Below are 25,687 nucleotides of genomic sequence, written 5' to 3'. Positions count from 1 at the left end.
CCACGAGAAGATCTCAGGAAATCCCCGGCTGGCCCCTTCACAGCCCTCTCAGAGCGGGGAGGAGACATCAGTCGGGGAGCCTAACTGCCTTGCTATTTCCTCTCTGGAAAAGCCCTGCTTTTGTCCCAGCCTGGGGAGAAGAAACTAAGAAACGATCAGAGAGTTCCAGGATCCAGTGCATTGTCTGTGAGACAGGTGGTCAAGCAAAGAGGGCGACTGGCCTCACAAAATTAAGGTTATTCAGATTACCAGTGGACATTGTGCCAGTGGGCTCCTGGATATGTCCTCATTAAAAATTAGTCAGCATTAATATTAATTATAGCGATTAAGAAGAAACATCTAAAGACAGACTTGAATCCTTATAGCTCTAAGCTGGGTGAAGCAAGATAACACAGAGCTGCCAAAGGCAAGAAGCTTCATCATCTTACTTAAAAAAGAAAGGAAGGGGGCGCCTAGGTGGCTCAGTCATTAAGCATCTGCCTTCGGCTCAGGTCATGATCCCAGGGTCCTGGGATCGAGCCCCGCGTCGGGCTCCCTGCTCAGTGGGAAGCCTGCTTCTCCCTCTCCCCCTCCCCCTGCTTGTGTTCCCTCTCTCGCTGTGTCTCTCTCTGTCAAATAAATAAATAAAATCTTTAAAAAAAGAAAGGGAAAGATAAGCCAGACCTTACCTAACAAGGCTTGGGCTAGGGTCTGAGCTCCTGGGACACTGCTCCCCCCCACAACTCCCATGTGATCTCCCCTGTATCACAGCTCACTTCTCGGATCACATAGCTGTCTCTCTGCAGAGGGAAGTCAGAGGTTTTCATCCCACAATGTCCATCCCACTCCAAGTCTACTGAGCTGAATTTGGATTATGACAAAGTTGTTTTTTTTTTCCCTTGCCTACACCCCCGTGAACCACTGTTCTTTCTTCGTTTTCCAACTTTATGATGGGGAGGGTGGGACAAAGGGTTCGGTGGAAAATCATTCTGAGGGGGAGCTGGGGATTTCTCACAAGGAATGAGTGCCCAAGGGCCCTGCATTGCTGGATAGTGGGGCTTTGAGAAGCCTGGGGGACGGCCCAGCGGAGAACTGACCCAGGCCGACTTTAGCTAAGATGCCGGAAGCATGTCCTCCCACCCCCACCCTGTCAAGCAGCGCAAAGGCAAGGAAAAGTGGTGAAGGGCAGAAAACCCATCTGGTCCACTAACAACACGGCTAGTTGCTTGCTTTTGTGTATGTTTTCCTTGTACCAAAAGCCTGGCCCCCAATCAAATATAATCCAAAGGACAAACATACTAAATCGGCTCTTGGAGTGCCCACAGCTTTCTACAATGTTGTGGGGGGAAAAAGACTTCAGGTCTGGAATTTAAAAACAAAACCTGCTGATTATAAAAACTGTATTACAGGAGAGAAGAGAATGTGGTCAGCCGGGGCTGGGGGCCCTGAAACATCAAGATTGCAGGCTTTCTTTTCTACCCAAGCTGCCTGCCCCCGCCCCCCCAAGGCTTTCCTTGTGTCAGCAGGGGAGGGCGACTACAGGGGAGAGAGACCTCAGCCGGTCCCCGAGGGGGTGGACGGTGGCTTTATTGCAGGCCAGCCATTCCAAAACCGCTCTCTGAAAATGGCGCTGAGAAGATACACCGAAGGAAGTACTTGTTCTGAAAGATCAAAGGGAAGATGATGGAAACTCTGTGTTCAAGGGAATAAAGCGTTAAGGATCTAGTTGTCACCGGAGTTTTTACTGAATGCAGGACCTGCGGTTGCTGTGATTACCCAGGGGCGGATTTTCTGGTCAGGAGCACAGAACTGTTTTGACTTCCATCCACTCACCCCAGTGCTCTGAGCCCTGGAGTAGGCCACAGGCTTACATCGCCCCAGAGCCCCCTGCTGCCCCAGGTTAGATGAGTCTCTGGGAAGGGCCCTACCCTCAGCCCGCAGTCCCGGGGCTGCAGGATGACCACAGGGCGTGGGATCATCTGGGGCCCATGTGTTTCCCGGAGCGGCTGAGGAGCTGAGGCTTACGAATGGGTGGGTGACCTGGCAGAGATGCGTGGTCACGGTGGAATGGAGGATGCGTGGTCACGGTGGAATGGAGGAATCCGGTTGCCATGGGGATAGGAGGTTTTCTGCTCAAGCTCTGTGAGAGCAAATTTTCCATTGTGTATATGTAAACATACTGCAGCTTCTTGAGTTTTTAAACTCTTTTTCAAATTGCATCCAGGGTGGGCTCACACATCCCAAGAATTACAGAAGGTACTTTTCCAGGGGACAGCTCCTTGGAGGGTGTTTGGGGTTCAGCTTTTGTTTAGGCCTGACAGTGGAAAGGAGAGCACGGGGCTCCTTTTCAGGAAGCAGCAAGATCTGCCTGGCTTCCTGGGGGTTCCTGGGGGCATCTCCAAGGTTGCATGGCCGAGAGTGGGAGGAGCTCTAGAGATAGGCCAAGGACAGCACTTTTCCTCTCCTGTGATCTTCAATGAGGAAGTTTCACATTGTTTTCCACCTTCCCTGCTGTTCAGTAAATGACTCCACAGTCCTCGCTCTCTCCTTTAGAATCATGCAGGAACATGCATGCAGGTCAACATGCAGGAACATGCAGGTCAACATGCGGGAACAATTTTTTGAGCCAGGTCTTAGCCAGTTTGGACCCCTAAAACAAAGTGCCATAGATGGGGCAGCTTAGGTCAACATGCAGGAACAATTTTTTGAGCCAGTCTTAGCCAGTTTGGACCCCTAAAACAAAGTGCCATAGATGGGGCAGCTTACACAACCTTAATTTCTCACCGTCCTGGAGGCTGGGAGTCCAGGATCAAAGTGCCGGCAGATCCGGCGATGTCTGCTCAGCACCTGCTTCCTGGTTTACAGATGACAGTCTTCTTGGATCCTCACATGGAAGAAAGAAGAAGCAAGTTCTCTTGTCGTATCTGATTAGAGCACTTATCCCATTCAGAAAGGCTCCATTCTCATGACCTAATTTTCTTAGGTCTTACCTCATAATACCGTTACAGTAGGGGTAAGCATTTCAACATACGAATTTGGGGGGACACATTCCATCCATAATAACCCCTGTGAACTTTTTTTCTGGTGGGTGGTAAAATACACATAAAATGCATCATTTTCACTATCTTAAATGTACAATTTCGTGGTATTAAGTACATTCACAAGGTTGTGCAACCATCACCATTTCCACAACTTTTTCATCATGCCAAACAAAAACCGCCCACCCATTAAGCAATGGCTCCCCATTACCCCTCCTCCCCCAGTCCCAGGCAACCACTCTTCCACTTCCTGTCTCTAGGAATTTGCCAGTTCGAGGTACTTTAGATAAGTGGGCTCATGCAATAGTTGTCATTTCATGACTGGCTTATCTCATTTACTAGAATGTCCTCAAGGGTCATGCACGCTGTAGCCTGTATCAACTCTTCGTTCCTTTCTAAGGCTGGATAATATTGCTTTTATGTACATACCATGTTTTATTTATCCGTTCATCTGCCAACCGACACTTGGCTTGTTTCCACCTTTGACTACTGTGAATAATGCTGCTGTGAACACGGGTGTACAGATATCTGCTTGGGTCCCTAGTTTCAGTTTTGTGGGTATATACTCAGAAGTAGGACTTGCGGGAGCATACGACAATCCTGTGTCTAACTTTCTGGAGGGGTGTCATGTGGACTGTAAGTCCACAGTGAGCCTTTGTGGACTTAGGATCAGTGGCTTTCCTGGGGCAGCTGAGGACTGTTCTCCAAGGGAGTTTGGCCATGAGCATCACGGTCTTTGTTAATTCTCTTACACTCACTCATCTATGTTTCTCCAAGGCTTTCTGCAGGTCTTCCTTAGTTCAGTTCTCTTCCATTGTCTGTTTAGACTTTAATGTGTCTGGGGGCAGCAGACTGATGATCTATTCACTGACAGACTAGCAACAGGGTGGGGTGGGGCGAAGCCTCATCTTCCTGGTCTTCCAAACCCTCCTGAGCCACCCTGTCAATCCCACAATACTTGGCTTCCGATATTCACCCATGGGGACCTGGGCATCTGGGCCAGCAGGCAGGCCTCTTTGGCCTTTACACTCCATGATTTCCCGCCACTTTCACAACATCCTTTCCTTCATCCTGACACCCTCCCTGGCTCCCCACGGCCACCGCCACCTCCACCCCCTCCCTCACAGAGCTCCTTCTCCTGAGGACTTCCCCGGCACTGCAAGTCTATAGCCCGCTCTAGAGTTTTCCACCGTTATTTCCAATGATTTGTCCTCTCAGGAGCAGTACATATCCCACCCTGACCCTCACCAGGATCTGGTACAAGGCTAAGCTCATAGTAGAACTTGGTAAATAAGGGCCTATTGATTTATGACCCTGGTCAGAGACTTGGACAAAGACGCTGCCTCGGGTCCCTGAAATAAAGGAAGCCTACGGGTAACAGAAGAGGCCATTTCTTGACATGGAGGCTGGAAGATCCCTCTGCCTCATTTTGCTTTTTTTGTCTTCTTAACACTGTTATTGTGAAATATAACATGCTCAGAGAAGCACATGAAATGTAAGCAAACAGTTTAATCAATAATTATAAAGCAAACATTCTTGTCACCACCACCTAAGGGGGACAACGCTGAAAGGCACCCCAAGAGCCCCCTTGTATTCTGGAACCCAGGCCAGTTCTGACTCCTCTCCTTCCCCCCGGGGCAACCCTATCCTGACTTTTATAAGTGTTTTTCTTGACTTTTTTTCATACGTTTTCCGCTTTTATACACATCTCTAAAAAACATGGTTTAGTTTTTCTTGTCTTTGAACTTTGCATGAGTGGAATAATGCTGTACACATTCTTTTAGGATTTGCTTCACTTGACTTTGTGTGTGTGAGTTGCATCCATGTCCTCGCACCAAGCCAGGGTTGGTTCATCTTTACAGACTATAGCATTCCATCGTACAGCTCAGCTTGGTTTATTTAGGGCACGTGTGCTATAAATGGTGAGGGACGGTGTGTTGTTTCCAGTTTGGGGCTATTAGGATGAAGATACCTATGCTCATTCTTCTACATCTCCAAAAGCAGAGCATGTGCATAGGGAGCAGGACTGCTTGCTAGGTCGCAGCGTCTGTAGATCTTCACCTCTACCAGCGGACGAATGACCTATTTTCCTAAGTGGTCGTGTCATTCTCACTTTCACCCCAAGTGAAAAAGTGTCTCTGCATCCCAGCTCTCCAACATTCAACAAATGCTCTGCAAATTCATAGGCAAGGAGGGCCTGCCTGTCCTCTTCTACTAGACCTAAAACCGTTCAACAGACATCCTGGAACGTAGCAACCTCCAAACTGGGGGGCCCTTGGAGATGCTTCCACAGGAGCCCCTACCCCAGTTTTGGGGTGTTAGGGGTAGGAGAGACACAGCACAAGAATAAGAATCTCAGGGACAGGGGGACCCAGGGGCTTGTTGCTGTCCCCCTGGAGCTGTGAACCACAGAGCCCTAGCCAGCTACAGACCCAGCCAGCCGGTCATAAAACATACATCAAAGGCTCAGGATGCCACTGCCTGTGGGTTTAAACAGAGCCCAGGTGTCACCTGCAAGCTCCCTCTTTGCTCCCCGCTGAGCTGTGCACCTGCCCTGACCAGGGCTGCCACCAGCGGGCTCCATGTGACCAGGGGAGCCAGGGCAGAAGGTCAGGATCTCGCTTGGCCTTACCAGCTGGGAGTGCTCACTTGAGCTCTGTGACTGGGGCTTACCCTGGGAATAAAGCAGAGATGCTGCACTAATCTTTTTAAAAAGCACCTCATTGTTACCGGTTTCGTTTTTTTTTTTTTTTTTTAAGATTTTATTTATTTATTTGACAGAGAGAGACACAGTGAGAGAGGGAACACAAGCAGGGGGAGTGGGAGAGGGAGAAGCAGTCTTCCCGCGGAGCAGGGAGCCCGATGTGGGGCTCGATCCCAGGACCCTGGGATCATGACCTGAGCCGAAGGCAGACGCTTAACGACTGGGCCACCCAGGCGCCCCCTGGTATGGTTCCTAAAAAACACAGGACAAAACCCAAGCCGAGACAGAGCATCTCGTCTCCACAGCTACAAGGCCTTGAACCAAATGTTACAACAAACCTTTGGTAATGGAGACGATCAATATGGTTCTGCTTAACTGTCCCTGGAGCCAGCCTACAAAGTAAGTTGGCCTCTGTCTCCCACCTGCTTCATCTCCATGGCCAACACACAGCCCAGGAGGCGTCTGGGCCTTTTGTCCAGACCCAGGCTCCTGTGAGAGGTTTTAACAGGGCTTTGGAAAGCTGGATCCAAAGCTTTCCAGCTTCTTCCCCGTGTTATAGAGAGGTGGGGTCAGGCAGCCTGCTGTTGATTCTCCCAGTGGCCAGTCCCTCACTCCCCACTCATTCTAATCTTCTGGTGCCCCTTGTCGCCCAGGAGCCTCGTGTGACCCCCCATGTGCAGAGCACCCACCCCTGCATGCCCTCCGCACACCCCCTCACTAGCATCAGTCTCTCTGGCTCCCACCCTTAGAACTGGACAGCCCAGCCCTCAGTAATCTGATGACCAGCCCTATGGAGGGGATTGAACTGTTTATATGTTACTGTTCTCAGGCAACATGACTGCATTTCACCTGGGCCCTTCTGAAAGCAAAACCGTCCTCCAGAAACGTGGCCCCCACAAGGGGCTGCATGCCCTGAGCCGGGTTCATGGGGCTCTGCTTGGGGCATCCTGACTGCGGGGACCCTTGGATCATACCGTGTAGGGGGCTACCTAGTCCCCCCACGCCTGAGACCATCCCATTTCCAAGGCGTTGGGGACAAGGATACAAGAGAGAGGGCTCCTCTCTGTGGGGGCGCAGAATAAGCTCACTCTGTCCAGCCCAGCCGCAGCACCAGCTGGTGAGCTTGCCAGATCTTTCTCTATCCCCCATACCACCTCCTCCTCTCACCTAAAATGGGAGGAGAGAGGGGGAGGAAATGCTGTCTTTTCCTCCTGCGCTGCATTTATCCTAACTGCAGACCGGCTGCAGAGCTGGGGAGAAGATAAACAGACAAGTCTGGTTCCAATCTTTCAACATCTCCCAGCATCCCCCAGCCCGCCCCGTTTCCCTCCTACCTTGTCGGAGGGGGAACTCTGCCTGGCCTCCACCGCCCCACCCTGCATCTGAGACCGTCTCCTTGGCTGGAGAGGTTCTCCTGCTCCTCGTGGGAGCCTCAGACCCCAGCTGAAGCTGTTTCACCTGCTGGGCCTGGGAGTTTTGACAGGTGCTTAGCGTTTTCTAACCAATTCTCACCTTGGCCTTGGCCACTTAGTTAACTGCTAGTTCTACCCTGTCCCCCCCTTTCTCCAGAGGAATGGCACATTTGGTGTTGCCTCACACCCCACCCCCCTTGGAGAGTCTGAGGAGAAATACAGAAATGGCAGCAGTCTGGATAGCCACCAAGTAGAATGTCAAGTCTGGACCAAAGCCAATGGGGTATAGGACAGGAGGGGAAAACCTCTGAGGTTGGGACATTGTCTCCTTTCATCTTCATTATAGCCCATGGACGATAAAAAAAGCAGTCAGTAGTCTCCCTTTTGAAAACTGGAAGAATCTGCATCAAACTCAGGCGTGTGGCTGTGTATTACCCACGGGCTTGAGTGAGGAGCCAGAGCTGTGAGGGGGCAGGACCATGGGGGGGAAGGGGGACTGTGAGGGGGAGGGGAGTCCTGGGCCTGCACGGGCTCAAAGGCAACTGTTCCAGGCCCCGTGGCCAGCCTCAGCCCCAGTGGTCCCTGCAGGGTCTGCAATGTCCAGCCATCCCCGGTGGGGTTGCCCGGTCCCCGGAGGACTGGGCTTCTGGGGCTGCCTGTGGGCCTGGCTGGGCAGAACCTCATGCCTCTGTTTTGCTCGGTTCACTCTGCAGTCCTCCCTGAAATTCTGAGCCCTCACATCGCCATTCAACACACCCGCTTCTGCTTAAATCAGCCAGAGTTGGTTTCTGCTGCTTACAGGTGAGAGCTCGGGCTGATTCCCCAGGGCTCTGGAGCTCTGAGTCCAGAGACTTCCATCCTACTCCTTTCCAAATGCTTTCTGCCTGCCCCAGGCCAGAGTAGACCCCTTCTGCTAGACCAACCGAGCACAGGACATGGCAAAGGGGAAGGAGAAAAGCCTTCAAATCGAGCACCAGTCCTGCCATCCAACACTGAGAGCTGGGCTTCCTCTACCCACGGGCTTTTCCCCAACAATCAGCCGAGCAGACTGAGGAGTAACGTGTCCTATGGACTGCTGAGGGCACCCGAAACAACGAGAAGCATGCCATCCTGAGGAGCCCCCTTATAGCCTCCCGTGTGGCTTTTGACTGATTGATTCAAGCTCAGCTGCTTAAGTCACAAGGTACTTCTAAATGGGATTTTCATTACTAAAAGCCAGGTGCCCAGAGCCTAGAGTTACAATCCGGTATTATGGTCTACCCTGCCATGTTAGTAATCACCATGATCCCATTATAATAACAATGAGAAAACCAGGCGAGTATTTCATGGGCTTGCTCTCTTGCATTGGTGGTTTTCTCTCTGCCTATCCTTTAAACACCTGCCTGGCAATGCTCCCTATTTAAACCGAGGCTGGGGTGGGCCAGAGCATCCCTTTGTGCCTTGAAATGACTTGTTTGCTTTTACTCAGTGGAGTCGGAATGTATGATTCCTTAGCCCTTGGGAGAAGTTTCAAATAACAAGAAACAAAAGGTTTCTTAAATCCATCCAGAGATGTGGAGGGGGTCGTGGGCCGTACTTGAATTAAGACCTGGGTGACTTCTTTTGAGTATCTCTGGCCTCAGAATAAAAGTGTGATGTTCCCACACGCAGGGACCTTGAGCAGACAGAAGCCAGGCTCTGACTGTTAGTCCCCGAAGGCTGCAGAATCCATCCAGCACGGGAGGCTGGGCCATCCGTGAACATGTGCACTCTGCGAGAGTCCAGCCCCCTGCGGTCCCCAGGATCCCACCTTCCTGGCAACATCCCGATGTGTCATCATTCCAGGGGTCTGATTAGCTGTAGAACGTGCGGTTTCCTTGTTCCCAGGATTCATCTGAGTTAACTCTGCTGCTAATTGGGTTTGTATCTGGCAGTGGTGACATCGAAAAAAGGTTTTGTAGTCAATTATGTTCTCCTGGAACACACGGGCAGGGGTTGTCCTGTCAGCGCTCAGGTGGTCTCTACCTTAATGAGCTGCCCCAGACAAAGGCACCAAAGGACATTATTGTCCCTGAGTACCTGTCTTTAGTGGCTTCTGTTGAACAAGAGAGCGGGCTTTACTGCACTTTCCAATTGCCTGTTTTCTGTGGAACACATCTGAATGTGATCAGGTGCGTTCGAGCCACTTTAAAAAAATCATCCCCGAGGAAATAAAATGCGCACACGCTCTTCCTGCAGCCGAATGATGGAGGGTTTGGTTTAACTGCACCAAAGCCAGGAAACGGCCACTTAGGGTCCCCACTACCCCCAGAACACAGCCACGTGGCACACACCTGGAGGAAGAGAAATGGAATTCTTCCTGCAGGTTCTTTTTCTGGTTGAGAACAAATCATTCTTCCAATGCTCTAACATCCTGAGTGTGGGTGGAAGCGATGCTTACTTATGTCTTGTGGGAAAGATGGTGTGTCTATAGAAGACTCATCTGGCCGGCCAGGGTGATCGCAGGAAGGGCCAGTGGTCACTCAGAGAACACAGCAAGGCCTTGCCTTTTTTTTTTTTCCTTTTGCTTTGAGTCTTAGTGGGTCTATTTCTGCCACTTTTTTTTTTTTTTTTTTTTTAATACCGGGGGTTTCCAGTCCTCTGCCTGGAAGACCTGTTCACAGGGAAACGGGAAAACTCTACTTAATGGCTCAGAAACAGGCCACCAGGGCCTGGGAGTGGCCTGGGAGGAAGTGGGCTCTCTCTGGGCCAGGGCCCTCTGGGCAGTAGGGGTCCCTGGGGGAGGGACCTTTTGAGGAGATGGCTTCAGTCGCAGGCTGTGGGGAGAGTGGGCAAGGCGGTGGTCAGTCGGTGGTGAAGGGCGGATCCAGGCAGGGCGAGCAGCACCCCGGGTGTGCAACGCCAGACCGGCCCCCCTGGCCTGAGGTCGGCCTCCAAGAGCCCGTGACGGGACCATAAATGCCATACAGTGTGGCCAAACCACTCCTGCTGTGGGAACTGGAACTGCACATTTCCTGCCTTTCATCTTGCCTGTCAGGGAGGAATCTGTCAGATGAAGCAAACCGCAACCCCATCTCCGGGGCAAGGGGCAAGGCTGTGGCTCCGGGGCCACAGGGAGGGCTGGCGGTGCGCTGCGCTGAGCAGCCTGCCCGCGACAATAGAGAAGAGCCTGGGTGGCACGTCGGACCAGGCACCATCTGCCCGCACCAGGCCAAGTCGGACCAGGCACCATCTGCCGGCCGGGGACGGAGCTGTTGCTCAGACAAGGTGCACGGCCTGTGTGGGGACATATGCTGCAGTTGTCAGAGCCAGATTGCCAATTCTGGGTTCTTTCTGGGTGATGCTGGGAAAGCTGCACTTTGGAATTTTGTCATTAGCTGGGGAGCATTGGGCCCTCCCTTGATCTCCTGCCAGAGTGGATTTCTGGAGAAGAGCCTGGCTTTGGAAAGGCAGAGAGCACAAAGCACAAATTCAGAGAGCACAAAGGCACACACCATGAACACACCACATGTAATTTGGGGGTGAGGAAACAGAGTTTTAAAACTCAAACATGAGGGCGCCTGGGTGGCTCAGTCGGTTAAGCGACTGCCTTCGGCTCAGGTCATGATCCTGGAGTCCCGGGATCGAGTCCCGCATCGGGCTCCCTGCTCAGCAGGGGGTCTGCTTCTCCCTCTGACCCTCCCCCCCTCATGCTCTCTCTATCTCATTCTCTCTCTCAAATAAATAAATAAAAATCTTTAAAACTCAAACATGAGAATTTATGCCTGCAAACAAGTTGTCCTCTCCTCCTCTCCCTGGGGGTGGCTGGGAGAGCAAAAGGGCGTGCACGCGCCCTGCTCTCCTCCAGGTGGAGGAGTTACTTGAAGTGGGAGAAAATGCAGGACACGATAAACACGGGACAGTCACGGGTCCTTGTAGAGTCAGCACTGCCTGGCTTGCTCAGTTTTCTCCTCAACCCCAGTCTGCTTGGTCCCTCCAGCTCCCCACCTTCACCCCACATCTTCAGCCCCCACACCGCTCCCCTCCCCGCCAGCCATACAGCTTTGTCCTTCAGCCTCTCCTCCTTGAAGGCATGGGTTATTTTCCCTGATACCGAGTCCCATACAGTGATTCAGGCCATACCAGGAAGCTCCCTGGTGTGTCCCTTAGAATTAACCCAACTGGATTCCCTTGTTCTCACTTTCTTAGCTTAGTTCCTCTGAATCTTTCTTTGCCCTTCCTAAGCCATCTGGGAGGTAGGTGGCAGATGATCTCTCTTCATCTCAGGGATGAATTTCCATCTGCTAGGTGTCAGGGCTCATGCATACAGTGCGAGAGAAGGCTCTGGTTTAGGGCAAAAGGGACACATAAGCCCTGTGCAACTGAACGGTGGGGGGGTGGGGGGGTGTTTACCTCAGAGCCAGGACCCTGCAAACACGCTCTTAGGGTGACAGTTCTAATAAATGCACAAGAGCCTCCTAACCAACACGCTACTTAGCTGCCAGAGTAGAAACAGATACAGAAGTATAATCCTCCAAATTTGCCAGCTTCTCTGGGAAACACATGCCAAGATCGGTCTCTGGGAAATTTTATGTTTGAGGGGCAGAGCTCGAGGGGCTGTCTGGGAAGGGTCAGATCCTTCACTTAATCCAGAATTCACTGAATTAGACCTACAACTGGCCTGGCTGGAACCAGACTATTGCAATCAGATCTCAAATTAGGGACCCCTTGTGGTGCATTTCTTCCCACTCAAGATGTACCCTGAGCCCTCGGGGCAGGAGAAGAGAGAAAAAGGCCAGGTAATGGCACAGCTGTTGTTTGTCCAGGACAAGGAGGCCCCTCCCTGTCCTCCTCAGACGCTTCCAGAGTGACGGCCTCATGCTCAGAAAGGCTCTCCTGTGTCTACACGGGCAAGGAGGGGGATGGAGCTGAGGGCGCGGGGGCTGCAGTACAAGCATCTTGTGGAAGCGGGAGGTCCCTGGACCCTGCCTCATGCCCTCTGAGCTCAGATTCCCCAGCATCAGCCAGAGCTGCCTCTATCTTTCTGGAAATGAAAAACAAGCAACATAAAGTTGAATGCTACAAACAATTTTAAATGCTTCTGAAAACAACTTTACAGAAAAATAGAAAAAAGCAGTCTGTACAAAATTGGCACATTTTATGAGCCCATTAAGAAACAAAACTGGTTTTATTCCTCTGACATTTTGCACGGATTAGGAAGGGGGCATAAAGGCATGGCCTCGCGCTCAGTTAGGAGGCCAGGTATCTGGAACTGTATGGAATTTCCACGTGCCTTCTGAAGAGCACTGTCTCCGATTCTGAGGGAGGACTTCACATGCGGGCTCCTTCACCTCATAGTGATGTTTCTCAGAGTGGGGCTTCTCAGACCTGTCTGCTGGAGATACTCTAATGGCAGGGAAGGATGAATGCATCCCAAAGGGGCTGAGGAACTGTTCAAAGGCACCGTGAATAGCACCCATCATATCTGAGGTCTTGTATCTTAGACACCCGCGTAAATTTTGCATTTGTATTTATTTTCACAGAAAAATCTGGCTTTAAATTCTTCATTGGTTGGACCCAGTCTGCAGTCCGGGGAGTGGGCCACATGAAGACAGGAACTGGAAGCCTGGGCCAGGGTCAAGGGCAGGAGCTCGCTCACAGGCTAGGATTGGACCTGAGCAAGGCTGCATTGCCCACAGTAGGCAGGCTAGGGAGAAGCAGGAGGTCCACTGATGGGATGCTCAAGGGTGGTCTTCATTAAAGGTAGAGACTCAGGCACTGGGAGTTGGGAGGTGCCATGGCCAGGTCAGGTAGAGTCATGGGGACAGTTCTTGGAGGATGTCTTTGTACCTCAGAGAGCTCCTGCCCAGTGCAGTCTTTGCTGAGGTAGGAGGAAACTTCCTTAATGGTGCCACCCACATTCAGCTGGTCCAGGTTTTTCAGGATCTCTCCTAACAGAATCAGTCCTATTCCCTATTCCTTCTCCAATAGTCCTTAGAATTCCTGTCCAACCACAGAGGACATAGACAGGAGATGGGAGCAGTAGGCTTTGGTCTGCCTCACCTGGCGGCCCAGTGGGGTCGTGTCTCATCACCCTCCCAGGACCAATGTCATCCTATTTTTTCCTTAGCATCACAAGTTGGCTTCTGGCTGGAATTCTGACAGCTAAACAAACACACTTCTTGGTTTACAAGTTGTTATTCTATCACTGTAAGTATTAGTCAACATTTGGGTTTTAGTCATAACATAGCTAATGCATAATTTTGTTTGCGTCACAGCAAATTAAATAAAGAATTGGCAGCACATTAAATAAATGGTTAAATTGATTAATTTTTTTTCCTTCCAAGTCTTCAAGTAAAACTGGAGTTCCAGACAGATGCCCATACCTATCCACGAGCTCCAGATACACCTGAGGTCTGCCAGTGTGTCCAGAATTGTGACAAATTAGGTGGTACCACTAACACAATAGGTTGGCCCACAGAACACAGAGATGCTGGAAATTTAAATAGTACCGATCATGGCCATAGAACAGGCTAATGTCCTTAAAATAGTGCTTGAATAAAATTCAGTCTTGGCTAGCCAATCTTTAAAAGTCTAGCTACGGGGACGCCTGGGTGGCTCAGTTGGTTAAGCGACTGCCTTCGGCTCAGGTCATGATCCTGGAGTCCCGGGATCGAGTCCCGCATCGGGCTCCCTGCTCGGCAGGGAGTCTGCTTCTCCCTCTGACCCTCCCCCCTCTCATGTGCTCTCTCTCTCTCATTCTCTGTCAAATAATAAATAAAATCTTTAAAATAAAATAAAATAAAATAAAATAAAAAAATAAAAGTCTAGCTAGGTAACAATGAAGCTGACCAATGTTTTAAGTTGTCGTAAGGCCTCTATAACAAAAAGATAAGGTAAAACTCCCTAAATATTCAAGCGCATCCAGACTCTCTGTCACTGAACTACAGAATACTAAATAATTCTCTCAGTTGTTCAGTAACACACAAGGCCCATCCTGCTCATCTGTAATTAGCTAAGTGGTCCCAAAACCAAATTAAGAAGTACTTAAGAAGATGATGAAAATGAGTCTGGAAACAAGATCCCCGTTGGTCACTACACTTGGAGATTTAGCTTACATATCACAGGCTTGCTTTCACTAAAGAAACCTGCTCAGACATTTATGTCTTTACTGGTTTTTGAACTAAACTAGAGCATGCTTGGATTAGTGTCATGTACAGGATCCTCATGGCGTATTTCCTTGATGTATCAGAAATTCTCTTTGACTTTTGCCAGATTTTTACCCTGTAGGATTCAGAAGGTTTTACTCACTTTGGAAAAGACAAAGGGCTGACCCCAAGATTACTAGCTCTTTGATAGTGGGTCACTTTTTAGACAAAGGGATGTTTGAGTCTTTGTTAGAATCATGCCCTAAGGATTAGGGGACAACTGAGGGAAGAGGGGGTGTTTGACTGAAAAACTCCAACACTATTCTTGAATTCCTTGTATTGTCTGCTTTATGATATTCTGAAAGGCATGACAAACTTTTCTTTGGCGATTTTTATTTTATTTAAAAGATTTATTTATTTATTTGAGAGAGAGAGAGTGCACAAGCAGGGGGATGGGCAGAGGGAGAGAGAGAAAGAGAATCTCAAGCAGACTCCCCGCTGTGTGTGGAGCCGGACTCGGGGCTCAATCTCAAGATCCCTAGATCACAACCCGAGCCAAAACCAAGAGTCGGACACTTAATCAACTGCACCACTCAGGTGCCCCTTCTTTGACAATTTTTAAGGGGAAAGGATTTACTGCTCATTTTTCACTGAGTAATAGTCACTATCCAGCAAAACACAGTTTCAAAGGCTCCATACAGTTACTAATTTGATTACGTTTCTTGCACCCGTGCATTCATTCCACTGAAAGATAAAAGAAAAATTCCATTGTGAAAAATGCTTGCAGGTGAAAAATAATGTTTAGGTAAACTTTTAACCAATATGATTATGGCTTTGAGGAAAATCATCAAAAAATGAAATTTAAAAATGTAAATTAGCTGTGTCTGCTGAGATAGACATTATAAAATACTGTAATATTAGTGCAAGTTTTTTTTGAAGTGAGTTCTTTATTAGTTTTTTTTTAGTTCTTTATTAGTTTTTGATAATTCCTGTCACTGTCAACAGTAGAACATCCTTGGTCCAAATTAAAACTAATTAAAAGTTATTTAGGGAACACAAGTGAATAACAATGCTTAACAGTTAGCACCTCTCAGAATAGAAACTTAAGCAGCTGACAAAATGGAAGCTGAAAAACACTCATGGTTTTGACTCTTCCAGATCACAGCAGAAACTGGTTTGCTTATATAACCGATGCAAACCCAGGATCCTACATGGGTCTAGTCTTGGCACTGGTTCAGACCTGCAGAAAAATATAATTGAAAACAATTCAAATCTTTCTCTTAAGAAAATGTCAAAGGTGGGAGTGTGTTTTAAATATCCAGCAAACTCCTTAAAGATACTGTTTGCACCTGTCTCTCGATCTCTGGTTCTCTGATCAGAGACCCAGCCTGAGGCTTCTCTCCCACTCCCTCTTCTCTCTGCCTCTGTTTTTCATCTGTCATTCAGCCTGGTCTCCCGGGCTTCTTTAGTTTTCCATCCGATTGCTATTACCCAGGATCTGTGTGACAAACTTCAAAACACGCCCCTCGTTCCGGGCAGGGGGCAGGGGTACACGTTAGATTTTGTATCCCACACATTGTTCTGTGTCTGCTGCAGAGGAATTTTGCCACCAAAGCATTTCCTGAATGAAGCAAGTGGTTAGACCCTGGAGCTGCAGGGGCCGAGGCCCTGCTTCAGTCCCCGTGAGCTTTGCTTTGTCTTACATCCACAGCTCACACTTGACCGTGACTCCGCAGTGTCAGAATGTCCCAAGACGACGACGTACGCTGCAAGAGGATTTTCAGATGTTTTTTTCTTCTTATACTTGACGTATTTATAAAATCTTTCACTTAAGCTTCCTTTTTATTTTTTAAGCTTTTATTTATTTTTAAAGATCTTATTTATGCATTTGACAGAGACACAGCGAGAAGGGGAACACAAGCAGGGAGAGTGGAAGAGGGAGAAGCAGGCTTCCTGCGGAGCAGAGAGCCTAATGCAGGGCTTGATCCCAGGACCCTGGGACCATGACCTGAGCCAAAGGCAGACGCTTAACTACTGAGCCACCCAGGCGCCCCTATGCTTTTCTTTCAGGAGACCACACACACACACACACACACACACACACACACACACACGTATTTTTTTTTTTCCTTTTAAGTCAAAGTGCAGTTGCTCTAGATGAAGCAAGGGTGGGAAACAAGAAGCACCGCCCTTAGGGCACGTGCCCCCCTTCCACCTTCTCCTCTCCGCCCCCCCTCTCGTGGCCACCTCCGAGGGGCTTCTTGGAGCATACTTTGGACTATGAGCATACAGATGGAGCAACATAGAGTCAGCAATAGCCGACTCCTGTCCTGGTACTCTGCCACTTACAACCTAAGTGGGCTTGGCCACCGTGACACGACACCCACCCACTGGGTTGCTGTGAGAGGGAACTGGTGCACAGTGGGTTCTCAGCAAATGGCGATTTCCTCCCTATCATCAGTCGCAAGGGAACAAAGGAGAGAGTAAAGGTCCATGCGGGCAAATCCATCCCTGCCGCTGGAAAAAAGCAGCCGCAAGATGGGGTGGACCCATGGTGAGTGGGCCGCAGTCTGTTTGGCAGGTCCTCAGAAGCATTTATACGATCCGATGAGTACAGACCCAGCACGGTCGTATGAAAGTATCAGCCTGGGGCGCCTGGGTGGCTCAGTCGGTTAAGCATCCGCCTCCGGCTCAGGTCATGATCCCAGGGTCCTGGGATCGAGCCCCGCATCGGGCTCCCTGCTCGGCGGGAAGCCTGCTTCTCCCTCTGCCTCCCGCTCCCCCTGCTTGTGCTCTCTATCAAATAAATAAATCTTAAAAAAAAAAAGGTCAGCTTGTCTGCATGGCACTGAGCTGGGCTGGGAAAAAAAGAAGAATTAACAGAAACTGATTACTTCAGACTGAGACAATGACAGAGGCAGGTCACTTGATGTGAACTGGATAAAATCTCAGAGCCCAAAGAAGTCCGGATTTTCAAATGCCGTGTCCTGGCTCCTGAGCCGTCCAGTACAGAGTTCCTTGGGAATATAAACCCTGTAATATGGAAGCGCAGAGTTGGGCTCTCTTAGGGGCTGAGAAGTGACCCTGCTGAGGGGAGACCACGGCCCCAGGGTCCCAGGGAATGCACCTGAGCAGCCTGCCTCCCGGGAAGGAGCCTGCCAGGCTGGCCTGCAGGGCATTTCCGGGTGACCGGAGCCGCGACAGAGCCCGGTGACGGCAGACAGTGCTCCAGCCCAGACAGGGTCTGGCCAGAGGGCCTCGCACGCTCCGCGGCCACTTCACTGGCCGACTGTCGCCGCCTGCTGGTGACTGGAAAGAGGTGCTCAGCACTTGGAAAAGAGGATTTGTTTGGCGGCCGGTGGCCAGGCCCCTGAGAGCTGCACCAATATAGACGCAGACTCAGTGTTTTCTCCAAAGACGTGACCTGGGGAGGATCTACGACCATTCCACTCATTAAGCCACACAAGAAGGTGGACTTTTACAAAAGTGATAACCTCATTCGTGCCTGATTTAGTCAATGACAAACACGTTTATTGCTATAAACCAGGTACCCTGCAAGGCACTCGGGGTGATCGATAGTCACACCTCATTCTACCCCCACATGACATTATCCACTGGATCTTCTACCCTAATCATTGAATTAGGCTTTATACCTCGTCATTCACTCACGAACCCATACTGACTGAAGGCCTACTATAATGGCAGGCTCGGGGCCAGAAGCTGAGCATACAGTGGTGAGAAAAACACGTACTGACTCCCCACTCGCTGGCCTGCTGTCTAGTAGGAGAGACAGACATTAATCAGATCATCACACAAATAAACGTAACAGTATGCAATAGGTATAATATAAAAATTAACTGCGATAAAGGATTAGTCTAAATGACTTTGATCGATTCTAAAATGGAAATTTGGGCTATTCGATATGCATTAAAATTATTTAAAATGTTTCATTCGGGATGCCTGGGTGGCTCAGTCCATTAAGCGTCTGCCTTCAGCTCAGGTCATGATCTTAGGATCGTGGGATTGAGCCCCATGTCCAGCTCCCTGCTCAGCGGGGAGTCTGCTTCTCCCTCGCCCTCTGCCTGCCGCTCCCCCTGCTTGTGCTTTCTCTCTGGCAAATAAATAAATAAAATCTTTTAAAAAAATGTAGAGCCACGCTATTTGACTAGGAACATATTTATTATATATTTTGTAAGTTATAGAAAGGTAGGTATAGTAAACCCCATTTTTGAAAACATTTTTATGGGTGTTTTCTTTGAGCTCCCTACTGCATAATCAATTTATTTGATTGTTACTGTTGGATCATTATGATCATCATACAAATATGCTGTTATTCCCCCCCCCACACAAAAAGGGCATACAATGGAAAAACTTGTGTTGGCTCTATTTCCTCACCACCTCATTTCTTTGTTACCCTTTCAGTAAAGCCACTCTAATTGCTCCCCTCTTAAACCTACTCCAGTCAGGTTTTGTATGTGTCAAAGTCCCCAGTGGCCTCCACACTGCTAACCCCAGAGGCATTTCTGTCCTGTCATGGGCTCCCTGAGCAGTATTTAACACAGCGGCTGCTCCCTCCTCCTTGTATGAGTTCTTCCTCTGGCTTCCAGGACACCATTCTCTGGGATCTCCTGCCTCATTGCTTCTGCTTTCTCAGGCTTTTCTGCATTCTTCCTCTTCTTCCCAGTTATTATTATTATTTTTTTAAAGATTTTATTGATTTATTTGAGAGAGAGAAAGCATGACTAGAGGGGAGGGGCAGAGGGAGAGGAAGAAGCAGACTGCCGGTTGAGCAGGGAGCCTGACGCAGGGCTCGATCCCAGGACTCTGAGATCATGACTTCAGCCGAAGGCAGACGCTTAACCAACTGAGCCCCCCAGGCACCTCTCTTCCCAGGTACCTCTCTTCCCAGGTTTTTTTTTTTTTAAAGATTTTATTTATTTGACAGAGACACAGCGAGAGAGGAAACACAAGCAGGGGGAGTGGGAGAGGGAGAAGCAGGCTTCCCGCAGAGCAGGGAGCCCGATGCGGGGCTCGATCCCAGGACCCCGGGATCATGACCTGAGCTGAAGGCAGACGCCTAACGGCTGAGCCACCCAGGTGCCCTCTTCCCAGGTTTTTAATGTTAGTTCTCTTCTCTTCCCTCACTCCTTTGACCGTATCCAGTCATGGCTTTCAGCACCATCTGCCCTTGCCTAGACCTCTCCCCTAAACTCCTGACTCATAAATCCAACTGTCTACTCAGGTTTCTCATAGACATTTCAAACTCAGCATGTCCCTAACAGAACTTATGAGCCTCCTCCCCATTTAACCTGCTCCAGCCACAGCCTTCCTTAATCCACTTGTTGGCACCTAAATCCTTCCCAATGCTCAAGCCAGAACCCTGCAAATCATCTGCAGCCATCATCCTCTCTTTCTTTTGTATCCAGATCCAATCCTTCAGGAAATCCTCTTAGCCTTGTGTCAAAATATATTTCCCCAATCCAGCCACTTCTCATCGCCCTCCCTGCAACCACTGTGGTCCTGTCTGCCCCCACCTACCACCTGGATTACTGCAGGAGCACCTCCCTCGTCTTCCCTACAGTCTCTCGCTACCACAGGAGCCAGAGTGATCCTTTATGAGGAACGTCAGACCACGTCCCTCCTGCTCAAAACCCTGCAGAGGCTCCCAGTCTTGCACACAGTAAAAGTCTACAAGACACACTGTGTCCTCTCTTCCCCGGCTGCTCTCCAACATCATCTCCCCGTCGCTCACTCTGCTCCAGCCTGGCCAGCCTCGTTGCGAAGTCAGGAGCACACCAGGTGCACTCCACTTAGGGACGTCTACTGCTGTTCACTCTGCCTGGAGTGTTCAACCCATGGATATCTGCACCTCCTTCAAGTCTTTGCTCAAATGCCTCACCCCTGCTGAGGGTGTTTTAACACTTGTGCTTCCATGCTACAATCCCCTCTCTAGCCATCCTGATTCCCCTCACCCTGCTCTACCTTCTTTTTTTTCCATAACATTTTCACGATAAGATACTAAACAATTCATGTTTAAATTTATATATATATATATATATATATATATATATATAGTTTATTTTCTCTAACTAGAATGCATTTTTCTTGAGGAACAGAAATCTTCATCTGTTTACTAATGTATCTCAAACGCCTAGAACTATGCTTGGTACATAGCAATGCCCAAGAAAAAAAAAATTCACTTTTTTAAAAAAGATTTTATTTATTTATTTGAGAGAGAGACAGAGCACAAGCACAGGAGGTGCAGAGGGAGAGGGAGAGGCAGACTCCCTGCTGAGCATGGAGCCCAACATGGGGTTCGATCTCAGGCCCCTGGGATCATGACCTGGGCCGAAAACAGACGCTTAACCAACTGAGCCACCCAGGTGCCCCTAAATACGATGAATTTCACAAAGCATATGTATATCAAAATCATTACATTGTATACTTAAAATATCTTACAATTTTGTCAATTATACCTCAATAAAGCTGAAAAAAAGATTAATATTCTCCTGAAAGTAGCATTTCTTTAACAGTAGTTAATCCATGAAAGCCTATAAATTAAGTAAACTCTTAATTTAAGTAACATAAAGGATTTGGGATAGTGAAAAATGAGTGAATAAATGAATGCATGGAAAGGGTCTGAACAGATAAAAACTAACCCACTAACGATGAAAATTTCTAGTTAGAAGGATAATGGATAATCATTTTTTCTTGTTCATCTGTTTTTAATTTTTCTACAACAAACTTGAATTACTTAGACATTTTGAAAAAATAAGTTTACTACTGAGGATAACAACAGTTTTAATTAATTATTTTTTAGTCTACAGTTTCAAATGTTCATCTATAGAAGAGAATTGGTAAGATGGTAGAAATGTGGGAAAGGCACCCATTTACATTACTGTGAAGCCATTATGAAGCTCCTGCCCAGACAGTGGGAGAAATTCTGTCTTGATTTGGGTTCCCCCAGAAGCAGACCCTGTAAGGGGTCTATCTGGGAGGTACAGAGTGAACAAAGTGGACAGGGAAGTGAAGGAAGCCAGTAAAGGGAGGGCTGTCCAGCCATTTCCACCATGGGCAGTGGGGACTCCGTCCATGGATGAACTCTGAGTCACAGCATAGAGCGTGTCTCAGTTTCCCCATCTGACAGGTGAGGAAACTGGGGTATTTGTCCACCTACAGCAGTTGAGGGCTGTTTCTGGAGCCATTAATGCTCTTGCATTTCCAGCTTGTCCTGTGTATTCCTGTAGCCAGAAAAAATCCCTTGGGCAGGTGTTGGCAGTAAGCAGAGTTTTCAGAGTAGAGGTGAAAGACAAGGGCATATGGGGCAGGGGAGGGAGGGCCCTGAGAGGGTCTGCTATGGTTCCTTCATTAGACCCTGACTTTGCTCTGTGGGAGGAGCTCCCTTGTCTGTTGTTCTCTGTGGCTCCTGGCTCCCCTGCAGGTCTTGCTTGCCCATGCATCTCCATGGCCACATCTGAAGTGGGCAGCAGGGAAAGTGCCTTCCCTGGAGTCTGTACAACTGTTGTAGCATGTTTGGGCGCCCAAGGACTGTTTTAAGGCCTGAACAACCTAAATTTTTCTAGTCTGGGTTCAAGAACTCTTTGGCAATACAATTCCTTCCAACACTTCGTGAGCTTCTGAAATATTTGTTTTCAGTCATTTCCATGTGCCAGTATGCACACATAGGGTTCTTCACTAGACCTAACTCTCAAGCCTGATTTACTTCTTTGCATCCTAACCCCCTTGCCTCTCTCCTTCAACTTAATGGCAACCATCTTGAAGCTATCTGGAAAAAAAACAGTCTTGAGTGTGAAGAAAGCATCCTTAAACTGCATTGGTGAAACTATCTGCTTAAAAAGAAGTCTTAATGGGCTTTTGTTGCTCAAAGCCTTTTTTCTGTTATCACTTATATTTTGGGTTTCAAAGCAGAAGGCTTCAAATTTCTGGACTTATTCTATTTCCTTTAATCTCTCCTCTTAAAGCAGCCGATTCTTGCCTGAGCTTGGCCCTTATGCTGACACACTAAGCAAAGCAAATAAGAACAATTGTGCACTATCTTTGGGTTTTCCAACCTCTTTTAAAGCCATGGCTCAGTAGACATTTTGCTCACCAAGTAATTGAGGACGACAGTTTTATTAAATAATTTGCTATTATATAACACGGGTTTTCATCTTGTCAGCCTCCAATACCAATCTTCTTGCCTCCCTCTGCAATGCTATTTTTTTAGGGTTTATTCTTAACCTCAGAACCCCAATGGAAGGGAGTAAATTTTGCAGTAATACTAATGACACTAGCTACTGTATAAATAAACCCAAGAAATTCAATGGCTTAAGCCGATGAAAGTTTTGTTCTCACTCATGAAATAGAGCTGGGTGGTGACAGGTCAATGGATGTCCTTCTCCATGAAGTCATTCAAGGATCCAGGATGTTGAAAGCAAAGTCACCTCCAACATGTGGTTTCCAATGGGCTCATGTCCATTCCAGCTAGTCAGAAGACTAAAGAGCACGAGGCTTAAAGGTAGCAGAGCAGGAAGAGTCTGAGCTCATCTCACCCCATGGATACAACTAGGTAACACCCACATCGGTGTAAATAAGCCAGAAAATGACTGGCAAAACAGACTCTCCACAGCTAAACGTAGAGAAGAGGCCACATCAAAGAGGATAGGAAGGGCAAAGAGGTGTTGGGAGCCAAAAGGACCCTTGTAATTGGCCACAGGAGGGAGAAATGCTGCTGGCATGGAGAGAGGAGAGAAACAGACCCTCACCCTAGGCACCCTAGGCACCCCAGGCACCCCAGGCACCCCAGGCACGGCATGTGGAAGACAAATCCCCATAACATTTGGCTTTGAAAGCTCAAGGGGCCTGGCTTCATGAGTTTTTTATAATCAGTGGGACTTAACACCTGGAACTTGAAAAAATCAGTGGACTTGGTTCTGGCAGAGCCAGGAAAGTGATAGGAAACTGAGTCCCACCCTTAAAGAGGCAGCAAAACAAAGAGCCCTATGGAAACACAGCATAGAAGCAGCAGTTGGAAAATGCCTGGGGTATACAGGAGGGAGGTTTTTTTACTAATCTCAGAGCATGTGCTGGAAGAGCAGGGAAGTTTGGGAGACTTCTCCAAGAATAAAAGAGCTGATGGGCACCATTTCCCTCCCCCACACCCAGCCTAGATACACAGACACCTGCGGGAACCAACAGAGTGCCAACACTTTCCACCTAGCTTGCTAATAGCACACCCTGCCCCTATGCTCTCCTGTAGACTTGTCCCCTCCACCCCAGCCTGGGCAGTTTTCCCAGGCACATGCAGCTCCCCTCCCACAGGGGACCAGTGTGGACCTTCTGGCACTGCACGCCCTGCCCCCGAGTTCTCCCGCAGAACTGCATTCTCCAACATGCCTTTGGTCAAAGCCTATCCGAAGCAGTGCCACAAGGCTGGCACTCCAAAGTGACTCCTGCCCTGGGCAGAGGGGAAGATAACCACACACACCAGTCAGACTTCAGCCCCAGCAGTGGGTTGGGAGCCGAGAGTTGGTCTGATTGCAGGCCTGGCCCACCCACAAAAGCTTCTCAGAGGACAACACAGGGAGAGTCCTTGCATTTTGGGGCTACTGCATCTCTGGCAAACACCTGGTCTGACTTGACTCAAGCCCAAGATGGCCCCAGACTGGCCCACTAACAACACAGGGTTGCATGCTTTTCCAACTGATCCAGGCAGGTGCCCCAGATAGATAATTTAAATTAATGGTCATAAAGATACTCACTGGACTTGAGAAAAGACTGGAGGACCTCAGTGAGACCTTCAACAAAGAGACAGAAAACATAAAAAAGAACCAATCAGAGGTGAATAACTCAATAACTGAAATTAAAAATACATGAGAGGGAACAGCAGATTAGAAGAAGCAGAAGAACAGACCAGGGACCTGGAGGACAGAGCAATGGAAAGCAATTAAGCTGAACAGGAGAGAGAAAAATGAGTAATAAAAATAAAAATAGATTAAGAGAACTTAGTGACACCATCAAGCATAATAACATTCACATTACAGGGATCCCAGAAGAAGATAGAGAAAAGGGGGGCAGAAAATTTATTTGAAGAAATAATAGTTGAAAACTTCTCAAATCTGGGGAAGGAAAAAGAAATCTAGAGCCAGGAGGCACAGAGAGCCCCCAACAAAATCAACCCAAGGAGGTCCACACCAAAACAAATAGTAATTAAAATGGCAAGAAGTACTAATAGAGAGAGAATTTTAAAAGCAGTAAAAGAAAACAGTTACATAAGGGAAAACCCAATAATGTTATCAGCTGATTTTTCAGCAGAAATTTTGCAGGCCAGAAGCATGATATATTCAAAATGCTAAACAAACAAACAAACCACCAAAAACCCCTGCAGCCAAGAATATTCTATCCAGCAAGTCTATCATTCAGGATAGAGGTAGAGATAAAGAGTTTCCCAGATAAACAAAAGTTAAAGGAATTCATGAGCACTATATCAGCCTTACAAGAAATGTTAAAGAGGACTCTCTGAGAAGAAAGGAAAGACCACAAGCAGGAGTAAGAAAAGAAGGAAGCGCAAAAGTATGTCTATAAAATTAAGTATAAAAATCAGTCAAGGGATTCACAAAATAAAAGAATGGAAAGTATGACACCATATACCTAAAACATGGTGGGGAGAGGAATAAAAACTTTTTTAAAAAGTTTTTAAAGCTTTTAGAATGGGTTCAAACTTAAGCAACCATCAACATAATATAGACTGCTATCGGTGTAAGATGTTACATATAAACCTAATGGTAACCACAAATCAAAAACCAGTAATAGATATGCAAAAAATAGAAAGGAAACCAAGTATATCACTAATGAAAGCCAGGAAACTATGAGAAAAGAGAACAAGAGAAGGCACAGAGAAGACCTACAAAAACAACCATAAAACAAGTAACACAGTGGCAATAAATACATACCTATCAATCATTACTTTAAATGTAAATGGACTAACTGCCAATCAAAAGACATACGAATGGATAAAAAAGCAAGACCCATCTATATGCTGCCTACAAGAGACTCATTTCAGACCTAAAGATACATACAGATTGAAAGTGAAGAAATGGGCTAAATGGGTGATGGGGATTAAGGAGGGCACTTGTTGTGTTGAGCACTGGGTGTTATATGTAAGTGATGAATCACTAACTTCTACTCCCAAAACCAATATTACACTATATGTCAACTAACTAGAATTTAAATAAAAATTTGGAAGAATAAATAAATAAGTAAATAAATAAAAAGGAAGGAAAAAAAAGTGAAGGAGTGTAAAAGCATTTATCATGCAAATAGAAGTGAAAAGGAAGCCAGGGTAGGAATACTTACATTGGACAAATTAGACTTTAAAACAAAGACTGTAACAAGAGACAAAGAAGGACACTACATAATCATAAAAGGAACAACCCAATAAGAAGGTGT

At 47.9% G+C, this 25,687-nt stretch overlaps 1 protein-coding gene across 15 annotated transcripts in view; it reads right to left on the bottom strand.

Moving 5' to 3' along the window:
• LOC123839207 (cleavage and polyadenylation specificity factor subunit 7-like) overlaps positions 1-25,687 on the bottom strand; it is a 129,125-nt gene that overhangs the window by 56,648 nt on the left and 46,790 nt on the right. For 3 of the 15 annotated variants that reach the window (XR_010410194.1, XR_010410198.1, XR_010410200.1), the window contains one exon: positions 2,764-2,863. The exons of 4 other annotated variants lie outside the window; for them this stretch is intronic. The gene's annotated coding sequence lies outside the window, so the exon portion shown is untranslated. 8 more of the 15 variants (XR_010410203.1, XR_010410191.1, XR_006789590.3 and 5 more) reach the window with 8 other exon arrangements.

This window comes from Mirounga angustirostris, unplaced genomic scaffold (genome assembly GCF_029215605.1).
Source record: "Mirounga angustirostris isolate CCGP_5_RB_7025 unplaced genomic scaffold, mMirAng1.0.hap1 SCAF_3, whole genome shotgun sequence".
Classification (NCBI taxonomy): Eukaryota; Metazoa; Chordata; class Mammalia; order Carnivora; family Phocidae; genus Mirounga; species Mirounga angustirostris.
This window is presented reverse-complemented; position numbering and strand designations above follow the sequence as displayed.